This window comes from Ambystoma mexicanum, chromosome 4p (genome assembly GCF_040938575.1).
Source record: "Ambystoma mexicanum isolate Mex_15411 chromosome 4p, UKY_AmexF1_1, whole genome shotgun sequence".
In the NCBI taxonomy this organism is placed as follows: domain Eukaryota; kingdom Metazoa; phylum Chordata; class Amphibia; order Caudata; family Ambystomatidae; genus Ambystoma; species Ambystoma mexicanum.
In genome coordinates, this window is record NC_090927.1 from 38,894,977 (window position 1) to 38,904,976 (window position 10,000).

Here is a 10,000-nt window from a genome sequence, read left to right on the forward strand (position 1 = left end):
CACTTGTGCCCTCTCTGAGGCTCGAACTCAGGACCTTCAGATTATGAGACTGACGCGCTGCCTACTGCGCTAAGAAGGCTCCGTTGGAGGCTCTTTGGATAACCTGGTGGAGAGCATGATTTGAGACCACGCTACTCACAAAGTCCAGATAGAAATATTCAAATAAAACGCAGCTAGCCCCAATTGGTTCTTTGGTATTTGGCAATCATATTTCTTTTCTGCGTCAGTAAAGAATCCAATCCTGTGATTCACAAGGACCGCGTTGCGGTCTACTGAACATCATGCTCCTCTTCATGTTTAGAAAGGATATGTCCAATTGAATTTGCTGAAACACAAAAAACACTTGTGCCCTCTCTGAGGCTCGAACTCAGGACCTTCAGATTATGAGACTGACGCGCTGCCTACTGCGCTAAGAAGGCTCTGCTGGAGTATTTTTGGAGAACTTGGTGGAGGACCAGATCTGAGACAACGCTACTCACACAGTCCAGATAGAAATATTAAAATAAAATGCAGCTAGCCCCATTGGTTCTATGGTATTTTGCGATCATATTTCTTTTCTGCGTCAGTAAAGAATCCAATCCTGTGATTCACAAGGACCGCGTTGCGGTCTACTGAACATCATGCTCCTCTTCATGTTTAGAAAGGATATGTCCAATTGAATTTGCTGAAACAAAAAACACTTGTGCCCTCTCTGAGGCTCGAACTCAGGACCTTCAGATTATGAGACTGACGCGCTGCCTACTGCGCTAAGAAGGCTGCGATTTTATGATTTGTTGATGAAGATTATGTGACACAACTCCACACTCAAAACTCCAGAGAGAATACGATCCATCTGAAAAGCTTCACTTGAATGTATAGTGTTTTGTACTTCAGATGTCTTCCATTCATCAATCAAGAGTCCCATCCTTCGATGCTTGAATTTTGAGCTAGTTATTTTGATATGCTCCAAAACAGGTAAGATGCCACAAACTTCCAACCCCTCCCTCGCTGGATATATACCTAACTCTTTTCAGCCCTTTTTTCTTACCAGTTTTTAATTCTCCTCCCCCAAAGTCCCTTTTGTAAGCAGGTCGCTTTTTTTCCCATTTGCAGAGAGTTTTGCTCCTTTCCTATATATATATGCATGATTAATTATGTGTTTCCACTTCCATCATTTAGTTTTCTTGTGTGCGTTCAGCCGGTTTCGTTATACTCGCTGCTTACATCGCTTATGTCAGGTTTGTATTATGTCACAGTTTGTTATGCTGTTATTTGACATCAGATCTCATGCTGATCTGCTTGCGGCTGGTGACAGGTAGCATGCCACAAAAACAAACCCCAAACTACATCATTATCACACCTGTGAGGCACACGGTTCATGAAGAGAGTCCAAACGCGCCCTCTAGTAACAGAGCAAGGTAACTGCCGGCCAGGTCAAGAAGGGTGGACGGGGCTGGGTTATGCAGATGAACTCCCAGAAGTTCCCAGACTGAACCCAAGAGGATTCCATCCTCCAGAACGCTTTATCCAGCCCATTAAAGCATCCAGCGGGCCACAGGAACATCCAGGAAGGCCAATCCAGGCTTTGCTCCTGAAGGAACTGTAGTTCAAAACCCACCCTCATTTAAAAGTGGCCAGGGTTCCTCCTAGCTTTTTGGTCTATAGAACCTGGCCGTTCGTGGCCGTTCGTGGCCAGTGAGGGAAAGTTGAAAGCTGCATTCCCTGCTGTGTGATTTAAACACAGCCAGGCTCACAAGGGCACTTTTATTATGCCGAAGGAGGGCCTTGCAGACTGTCCATGCCTGAGCCGCAACTGTGCCTGCGTTCCCCAGAGCCTTTCGTGGGCACAGGGGCAAGACAATCACCAGAAACAGAAGTGTCGAAATTGGCTGCATCCCCTTGTGCTACCCCTCTTTGCCTCTTTTCGCATTTGCCTTTCATGCAGTCGCCTCACTATTTGGCCGCTAGGCTTGGGTGCCCCACCTGTCTTTTCTAGAGTTTATTTTGTGAGAGACTTTAAACATACTCCAAGGGTCTGCTTGAAGACCTCTCAAGTCCCTCACACAGCCAGAAAATACATTTTGAAATACTTGCTCATTCTCTGAAACTGCCCTCATGTAAACCTGCCCCACTGCATCTAACACCATAAAATGTACCATCCTTATTTCCTGAATCTTTGCTCAAAGACCTACGTTGGCTCTATCAGTATGCGCCCATGCTATCCCAACCAGCAACCTTATCATTTTAAACTGCCCCACCTCTATTCGAAAGAACCTGTTTGTTTGAACTGACCCCTCTTTTCCCCACTGGTTGGCCCCACTTACCTTTTTCTTTCCTTTACAGATTACGGCCTGGGTACCCTGGGCTTATCCGGACCAACTACAGAGCCATAACGCCACTAGGGCGGCGATGGACACTGCACGGAGGCTTATTAATATGAAAAACCATAGCAGGGTTCGTGCGGCATCAACCTTATATGCACAACCATGTTTTGCCATTAGTTCATAGTGCACCTGATGGGCTCTGGAAGGCACAAGGAGAAGGCGTGGGAACACAGGGCCAGAAAGTTTGCACAGGGACTGCTTACATTTGCAAAATACCAAACATTGTACTCATTCTGTCAACGTTTTTGAAAAGTTATTACCTGAAACATAAGAGGCCTGCCTTCTCTGAGGAAAGAACTCAGGACCTTCAAATTATGAGACTGACGCGCTGCCTACTGCACTAAGCAGGTTCGGCTGGAGTATGTTTGGAGAACCTGGTGGAGAAACAGATCCAAGACCACGCTACTCACAAAGTGCAGATAGAAATATTCAAATAAAATGCAGCTAGCCCCATTGGTTCTATGGTATTTTGCGATCATATTTCTTTTCTGCGTCAGTAAAGAATCCAATCCTCTGATTCACAAGGACCGCGTTGCGGTCTACTGAACATCATGCTACTCTTCATGTTTAGAAAGGATATGTCCAATTGAATTTGCTGAAACAAAAAACACTTGTGCCCTCTCTGAGGCTCGAACTCAGGACCTTCAGAATATGAGACTGACGCGCTGCCTACTGCGCTAAGAAGGCTCTGCTGGAGTATTTTTGGAGAACTTGGTGGAGGACCAGATCTGAGACAACGCTACTCACACAGTCCAGATAGAAATATTAAAATAAAATGCAGCTAGCCCCATTGGTTCTATGGTATTTTGCGATCATATTTCTTTTCTGCGTCAGTAAAGAATCCAATCCTCTGATTCACAAGGACCGCGTTGCGGTCTACTGAACATCATGCTACTCTTCATGTTTAGAAAGGATATGTCCAATTGAATTTGCTGAAACAAAAAACACTTGTGCCCTCTCTGAGGCTCGAACTCAGGACCTTCAGATTATGAGACTGACGCGCTGCCTACTGCGCTAAGAAGGCTCTGCTGGAGTATTTTTGGAGAACTTGGTGGAGAACCAGATCTGAGACAACGCTACTCACACAGTCCAGATAGAAATATTAAAATAAAATGCAGCTAGCCCCATTGGTTCTATGGTATTTTGCGATCATATTTCTTTTCTGCGTCAGTAAAGAATCCAATCCTGTGATTCACAAGGACCGCGTTGCGGTCTACTGAACATCATTCTCCTCTTCATGTTTAGAAAGGATATGTCCAATTGAATTTGCTGAAACAAAAAACACTTGTGCCCTCTCTGAGGCTCGAACTCAGGACCTTCAGATTATGAGACTGACGCGCTGCCTACTGCGCTAAGAAGGCTCCGTTGGAGGCTCTTTGGATAACCTGGTGGAGAGCATGATTTGAGACCACGCTACTCACAAAGTCCAGATAGAAATATTCAAATAAAACGCAGCTAGCCCCAATTGGTTCTTTGGTATTTGGCAATCATATTTCTTTTCTGCGTCAGTAAAGAATCCAATCCTGTGATTCACAAGGACCGCGTTGCGGTCTACTGAACATCATGCTCCTCTTCATGTTTAGAAAAAATATGTCCAATTGTATTTGTTGAAACAAAAAACACTTGTGCCCTCTCTGAGGCTCGAACTCAGGACCTTCAGATTATGAGACTGACGCGCTGCCTACTGCGCTAAGAAGGCTGCGATTTTATGATTTGTTGATGAAGATTATGTGACACAACTCCACACTCAAAACTCCAGAGAGAATACGATCCATCTGAAAAGCTTCACTTGAATGTATAGTGTTTTGTACTTCAGATGTCTTCCATTCATCAATCAAGAGTCCCATCCTTCGATGCTTGAATTTTGAGCTAGTTATTTTGATATGCTCCAAAACAGGTAAGATGCCACAAACTTCCAACCCCTCCCTCGCTGGATATATACCTAACTCTTTTCAGCCCTTTTTTCTTACCAGTTTTTAATTCTCCTCCCCCAAAGTCCCTTTTGTAAGCAGGTCGCTTTTTTTCCCATTTGCAGAGAGTTTTGCTCCTTTCCTATATATATATGCATGATTAATTATGTGTTTCCACTTCCATCATTTAGTTTTCTTGTGTGCGTTCAGCCGGTTTCGTTATACTCGCTGCTTACATCGCTTATGTCAGGTTTGTATTATGTCACAGTTTGTTATGCTGTTATTTGACATCAGATCTCATGCTGATCTGCTTGCGGCTGGTGACAGGTAGCATGCCACAAAAACAAACCCCAAACTACATCATTATCACACCTGTGAGGCACACGGTTCATGAAGAGAGTCCAAACGCGCCCTCTAGTAACAGAGCAAGGTAACTGCCGGCCAGGTCAAGAAGGGTGGACGGGGCTGGGTTATGCAGATGAACTCCCAGAAGTTCCCAGACTGAACCCAAGAGGATTCCATCCTCCAGAACGCTTTATCCAGCCCATTAAAGCATCCAGCGGGCCACAGGAACATCCAGGAAGGCCAATCCAGGCTTTGCTCCTGAAGGAACTGTAGTTCAAAACCCACCCTCATTTAAAAGTGGCCAGGGTTCCTCCTAGCTTTTTGGTCTATAGAACCTGGCCGTTCGTGGCCGTTCGTGGCCAGTGAGGGAAAGTTGAAAGCTGCATTCCCTGCTGTGTGATTTAAACACAGCCAGGCTCACAAGGGCACTTTTATTATGCCGAAGGAGGGCCTTGCAGACTGTCCATGCCTGAGCCGCAACTGTGCCTGCGTTCCCCAGAGCCTTTCGTGGGCACAGGGGCAAGACAATCACCAGAAACAGAAGTGTCGAAATTGGCTGCATCCCCTTGTGCTACCCCTCTTTGCCTCTTTTCGCATTTGCCTTTCATGCAGTCGCCTCACTATTTGGCCGCTAGGCTTGGGTGCCCCACCTGTCTTTTCTAGAGTTTATTTTGTGAGAGACTTTAAACATACTCCAAGGGTCTGCTTGAAGACCTCTCAAGTCCCTCACACAGCCAGAAAATACATTTTGAAATACTTGCTCATTCTCTGAAACTGCCCTCATGTAAACCTGCCCCACTGCATCTAACACCATAAAATGTACCATCCTTATTTCCTGAATCTTTGCTCAAAGACCTACGTTGGCTCTATCAGTATGCGCCCATGCTATCCCAACCAGCAACCTTATCATTTTAAACTGCCCCACCTCTATTCGAAAGAACCTGTTTGTTTGAACTGACCCCTCTTTTCCCCACTGGTTGGCCCCACTTACCTTTTTCTTTCCTTTACAGATTACGGCCTGGGTACCCTGGGCTTATCCGGACCAACTACAGAGCCATAACGCCACTAGGGCGGCGATGGACACTGCACGGAGGCTTATTAATATGAAAAACCATAGCAGGGTTCGTGCGGCATCAACCTTATATGCACAACCATGTTTTGCCATTAGTTCATAGTGCACCTGATGGGCTCTGGAAGGCACAAGGAGAAGGCGTGGGAACACAGGGCCAGAAAGTTTGCACAGGGACTGCTTACATTTGCAAAATACCAAACATTGTACTCATTCTGTCAACGTTTTTGAAAAGTTATTACCTGAAACATAAGAGGCCTGCCTTCTCTGAGGAAAGAACTCAGGACCTTCAAATTATGAGACTGACGCGCTGCCTACTGCACTAAGCAGGTTCGGCTGGAGTATGTTTGGAGAACCTGGTGGAGAAACAGATCCAAGACCACGCTACTCACAAAGTGCAGATAGAAATATTCAAATAAAATGCAGCTAGCCCCATTGGTTCTATGGTATTTTGCGATCATATTTCTTTTCTGCGTCAGTAAAGAATCCAATCCTCTGATTCACAAGGACCGCGTTGCGGTCTACTGAACATCATGCTACTCTTCATGTTTAGAAAGGATATGTCCAATTGAATTTGCTGAAACAAAAAACACTTGTGCCCTCTCTGAGGCTCGAACTCAGGACCTTCAGAATATGAGACTGACGCGCTGCCTACTGCGCTAAGAAGGCTCTGCTGGAGTATTTTTGGAGAACTTGGTGGAGGACCAGATCTGAGACAACGCTACTCACACAGTCCAGATAGAAATATTAAAATAAAATGCAGCTAGCCCCATTGGTTCTATGGTATTTTGCGATCATATTTCTTTTCTGCGTCAGTAAAGAATCCAATCCTCTGATTCACAAGGACCGCGTTGCGGTCTACTGAACATCATGCTACTCTTCATGTTTAGAAAGGATATGTCCAATTGAATTTGCTGAAACAAAAAACACTTGTGCCCTCTCTGAGGCTCGAACTCAGGACCTTCAGATTATGAGACTGACGCGCTGCCTACTGCGCTAAGAAGGCTCTGCTGGAGTATTTTTGGAGAACTTGGTGGAGAACCAGATCTGAGACAACGCTACTCACACAGTCCAGATAGAAATATTAAAATAAAATGCAGCTAGCCCCATTGGTTCTATGGTATTTTGCGATCATATTTCTTTTCTGCGTCAGTAAAGAATCCAATCCTGTGATTCACAAGGACCGCGTTGCGGTCTACTGAACATCATTCTCCTCTTCATGTTTAGAAAGGATATGTCCAATTGAATTTGCTGAAACAAAAAACACTTGTGCCCTCTCTGAGGCTCGAACTCAGGACCTTCAGATTATGAGACTGACGCGCTGCCTACTGCGCTAAGAAGGCTCCGTTGGAGGCTCTTTGGATAACCTGGTGGAGAGCATGATTTGAGACCACGCTACTCACAAAGTCCAGATAGAAATATTCAAATAAAACGCAGCTAGCCCCAATTGGTTCTTTGGTATTTGGCAATCATATTTCTTTTCTGCGTCAGTAAAGAATCCAATCCTGTGATTCACAAGGACCGCGTTGCGGTCTACTGAACATCATGCTCCTCTTCATGTTTAGAAAAAATATGTCCAATTGTATTTGTTGAAACAAAAAACACTTGTGCCCTCTCTGAGGCTCGAACTCAGGACCTTCAGATTATGAGACTGACGCGCTGCCTACTGCGCTAAGAAGGCTGCGATTTTATGATTTGTTGATGAAGATTATGTGACACAACTCCACACTCAAAACTCCAGAGAGAATACGATCCATCTGAAAAGCTTCACTTGAATGTATAGTGTTTTGTACTTCAGATGTCTTCCATTCATCAATCAAGAGTCCCATCCTTCGATGCTTGAATTTTGAGCTAGTTATTTTGATATGCTCCAAAACAGGTAAGATGCCACAAACTTCCAACCCCTCCCTCGCTGGATATATACCTAACTCTTTTCAGCCCTTTTTTCTTACCAGTTTTTAATTCTCCTCCCCCAAAGTCCCTTTTGTAAGCAGGTCGCTTTTTTTCCCATTTGCAGAGAGTTTTGCTCCTTTCCTATATATATATGCATGATTAATTATGTGTTTCCACTTCCATCATTTAGTTTTCTTGTGTGCGTTCAGCCGGTTTCGTTATACTCGCTGCTTACATCGCTTATGTCAGGTTTGTATTATGTCACAGTTTGTTATGCTGTTATTTGACATCAGATCTCATGCTGATCTGCTTGCGGCTGGTGACAGGTAGCATGCCACAAAAACAAACCCCAAACTACATCATTATCACACCTGTGAGGCACACGGTTCATGAAGAGAGTCCAAACGCGCCCTCTAGTAACAGAGCAAGGTAACTGCCGGCCAGGTCAAGAAGGGTGGACGGGGCTGGGTTATGCAGATGAACTCCCAGAAGTTCCCAGACTGAACCCAAGAGGATTCCATCCTCCAGAACGCTTTATCCAGCCCATTAAAGCATCCAGCGGGCCACAGGAACATCCAGGAAGGCCAATCCAGGCTTTGCTCCTGAAGGAACTGTAGTTCAAAACCCACCCTCATTTAAAAGTGGCCAGGGTTCCTCCTAGCTTTTTGGTCTATAGAACCTGGCCGTTCGTGGCCGTTCGTGGCCAGTGAGGGAAAGTTGAAAGCTGCATTCCCTGCTGTGTGATTTAAACACAGCCAGGCTCACAAGGGCACTTTTATTATGCCGAAGGAGGGCCTTGCAGACTGTCCATGCCTGAGCCGCAACTGTGCCTGCGTTCCCCAGAGCCTTTCGTGGGCACAGGGGCAAGACAATCACCAGAAACAGAAGTGTCGAAATTGGCTGCATCCCCTTGTGCTACCCCTCTTTGCCTCTTTTCGCATTTGCCTTTCATGCAGTCGCCTCACTATTTGGCCGCTAGGCTTGGGTGCCCCACCTGTCTTTTCTAGAGTTTATTTTGTGAGAGACTTTAAACATACTCCAAGGGTCTGCTTGAAGACCTCTCAAGTCCCTCACACAGCCAGAAAATACATTTTGAAATACTTGCTCATTCTCTGAAACTGCCCTCATGTAAACCTGCCCCACTGCATCTAACACCATAAAATGTACCATCCTTATTTCCTGAATCTTTGCTCAAAGACCTACGTTGGCTCTATCAGTATGCGCCCATGCTATCCCAACCAGCAACCTTATCATTTTAAACTGCCCCACCTCTATTCGAAAGAACCTGTTTGTTTGAACTGACCCCTCTTTTCCCCACTGGTTGGCCCCACTTACCTTTTTCTTTCCTTTACAGATTACGGCCTGGGTACCCTGGGCTTATCCGGACCAACTACAGAGCCATAACGCCACTAGGGCGGCGATGGACACTGCACGGAGGCTTATTAATATGAAAAACCATAGCGGGGTTCGTGCGGCATCAACCTTATATGCACAACCATGTTTTGCCATTAGTTCATAGTGCACCTGATGGGCTCTGGAAGGCACAAGGAGAAGGCGTGGGAACACAGGGCCAGAAAGTTTGCACAGGGACTGCTTACATTTGCAAAATACCAAACATTGTACTCATTCTGTCAACGTTTTTGAAAAGTTATTACCTGAAACATAAGAGGCCTGCCTTCTCTGAGGAAAGAACTCAGGACCTTCAAATTATGAGACTGACGCGCTGCCTACTGCACTAAGCAGGTTCGGCTGGAGTATGTTTGGAGAACCTGGTGGAGAAACAGATCCAAGACCACGCTACTCACAAAGTGCAGATAGAAATATTCAAATAAAATGCAGCTAGCCCCATTGGTTCTATGGTATTTTGCGATCATATTTATTTTCTGCGTCAGTAAAGAATCCAATCCTGTGATTCACAAGGACCGCGTTGCGGTCTACTGAACATCATGCTCCTCTTCATGTTTAGAAAGGATATGTCCAATTGAATTTGCTGAAACAAAAAACACTTGTGCCCTCTCTGAGGCTCGAACTCAGGACCTTCAGATTATGAGACTGACGCGCTGCCTACTGCGCTAAGAAGGCTCCGTTGGAGGCTCTTTGGATAACCTGGTGGAGAGCATGATTTGAGACCACGCTACTCACAAAGTCCAGATAGAAATATTCAAATAAAACGCAGCTAGCCCCAATTGGTTCTTTGGTATTTGGCAATCATATTTCTTTTCTGCGTCAGTAAAGAATCCAATCCTGTGATTCACAAGGACCGCGTTGCGGTCTACTGAACATCATGCTCCTCTTCATGTTTAGAAAGGATATGTCCAATTGAATTTGCTGAAACACAAAAAACACTTGTGCCCTCTCTGAGGCTCGAACTCAGGACCTTCAGATTATGAGACTGACGCGCTGCCTACTGCGCTAAGAAG

At 45.3% G+C, this 10,000-nt stretch overlaps 13 non-coding genes across 13 annotated transcripts in view; all 13 read right to left on the reverse strand.

Annotated features, from left to right (window-relative positions):
- Positions 1–6: 6 nt before the first annotated feature.
- TRNAM-CAU (transfer RNA methionine (anticodon CAU)) lies at positions 7–79 on the reverse strand. The gene has a single exon. It is a non-coding gene; the product is annotated as a tRNA-Met (tRNA).
- Positions 80–346: 267 nt separating this feature from the next.
- On the reverse strand, positions 347–419 carry TRNAM-CAU (transfer RNA methionine (anticodon CAU)). Its single transcript has one exon. It is a non-coding gene; the product is annotated as a tRNA-Met (tRNA).
- A 264-nt stretch (positions 420–683) lies between these two features.
- On the reverse strand, positions 684–756 carry TRNAM-CAU (transfer RNA methionine (anticodon CAU)). Its single transcript has one exon. It is a non-coding gene; the product is annotated as a tRNA-Met (tRNA).
- A 2,221-nt stretch (positions 757–2,977) lies between these two features.
- TRNAM-CAU (transfer RNA methionine (anticodon CAU)) lies at positions 2,978–3,050 on the reverse strand. The gene has a single exon. It is a non-coding gene; the product is annotated as a tRNA-Met (tRNA).
- Positions 3,051–3,314: 264 nt separating this feature from the next.
- TRNAM-CAU (transfer RNA methionine (anticodon CAU)) lies at positions 3,315–3,387 on the reverse strand. The gene has a single exon. It is a non-coding gene; the product is annotated as a tRNA-Met (tRNA).
- A 264-nt stretch (positions 3,388–3,651) lies between these two features.
- TRNAM-CAU (transfer RNA methionine (anticodon CAU)) lies at positions 3,652–3,724 on the reverse strand. The gene has a single exon. It is a non-coding gene; the product is annotated as a tRNA-Met (tRNA).
- Positions 3,725–3,989: 265 nt separating this feature from the next.
- On the reverse strand, positions 3,990–4,062 carry TRNAM-CAU (transfer RNA methionine (anticodon CAU)). Its single transcript has one exon. It is a non-coding gene; the product is annotated as a tRNA-Met (tRNA).
- Positions 4,063–6,283: 2,221 nt separating this feature from the next.
- Positions 6,284–6,356, reverse strand: TRNAM-CAU (transfer RNA methionine (anticodon CAU)). Its single transcript has one exon. It is a non-coding gene; the product is annotated as a tRNA-Met (tRNA).
- Positions 6,357–6,620: 264 nt separating this feature from the next.
- Positions 6,621–6,693, reverse strand: TRNAM-CAU (transfer RNA methionine (anticodon CAU)). The gene has a single exon. It is a non-coding gene; the product is annotated as a tRNA-Met (tRNA).
- Positions 6,694–6,957: 264 nt separating this feature from the next.
- TRNAM-CAU (transfer RNA methionine (anticodon CAU)) lies at positions 6,958–7,030 on the reverse strand. The gene has a single exon. It is a non-coding gene; the product is annotated as a tRNA-Met (tRNA).
- A 265-nt stretch (positions 7,031–7,295) lies between these two features.
- On the reverse strand, positions 7,296–7,368 carry TRNAM-CAU (transfer RNA methionine (anticodon CAU)). Its single transcript has one exon. It is a non-coding gene; the product is annotated as a tRNA-Met (tRNA).
- Positions 7,369–9,589: 2,221 nt separating this feature from the next.
- On the reverse strand, positions 9,590–9,662 carry TRNAM-CAU (transfer RNA methionine (anticodon CAU)). The gene has a single exon. It is a non-coding gene; the product is annotated as a tRNA-Met (tRNA).
- A 267-nt stretch (positions 9,663–9,929) lies between these two features.
- Positions 9,930–10,000, reverse strand: part of TRNAM-CAU (transfer RNA methionine (anticodon CAU)) — a 73-nt gene continuing 2 nt past the window's right edge. The window contains exon 1 of the tRNA in view: positions 9,930–10,000. This exon is cut by the window's right edge and continues 2 nt beyond it. This is a non-coding gene — a tRNA (tRNA-Met).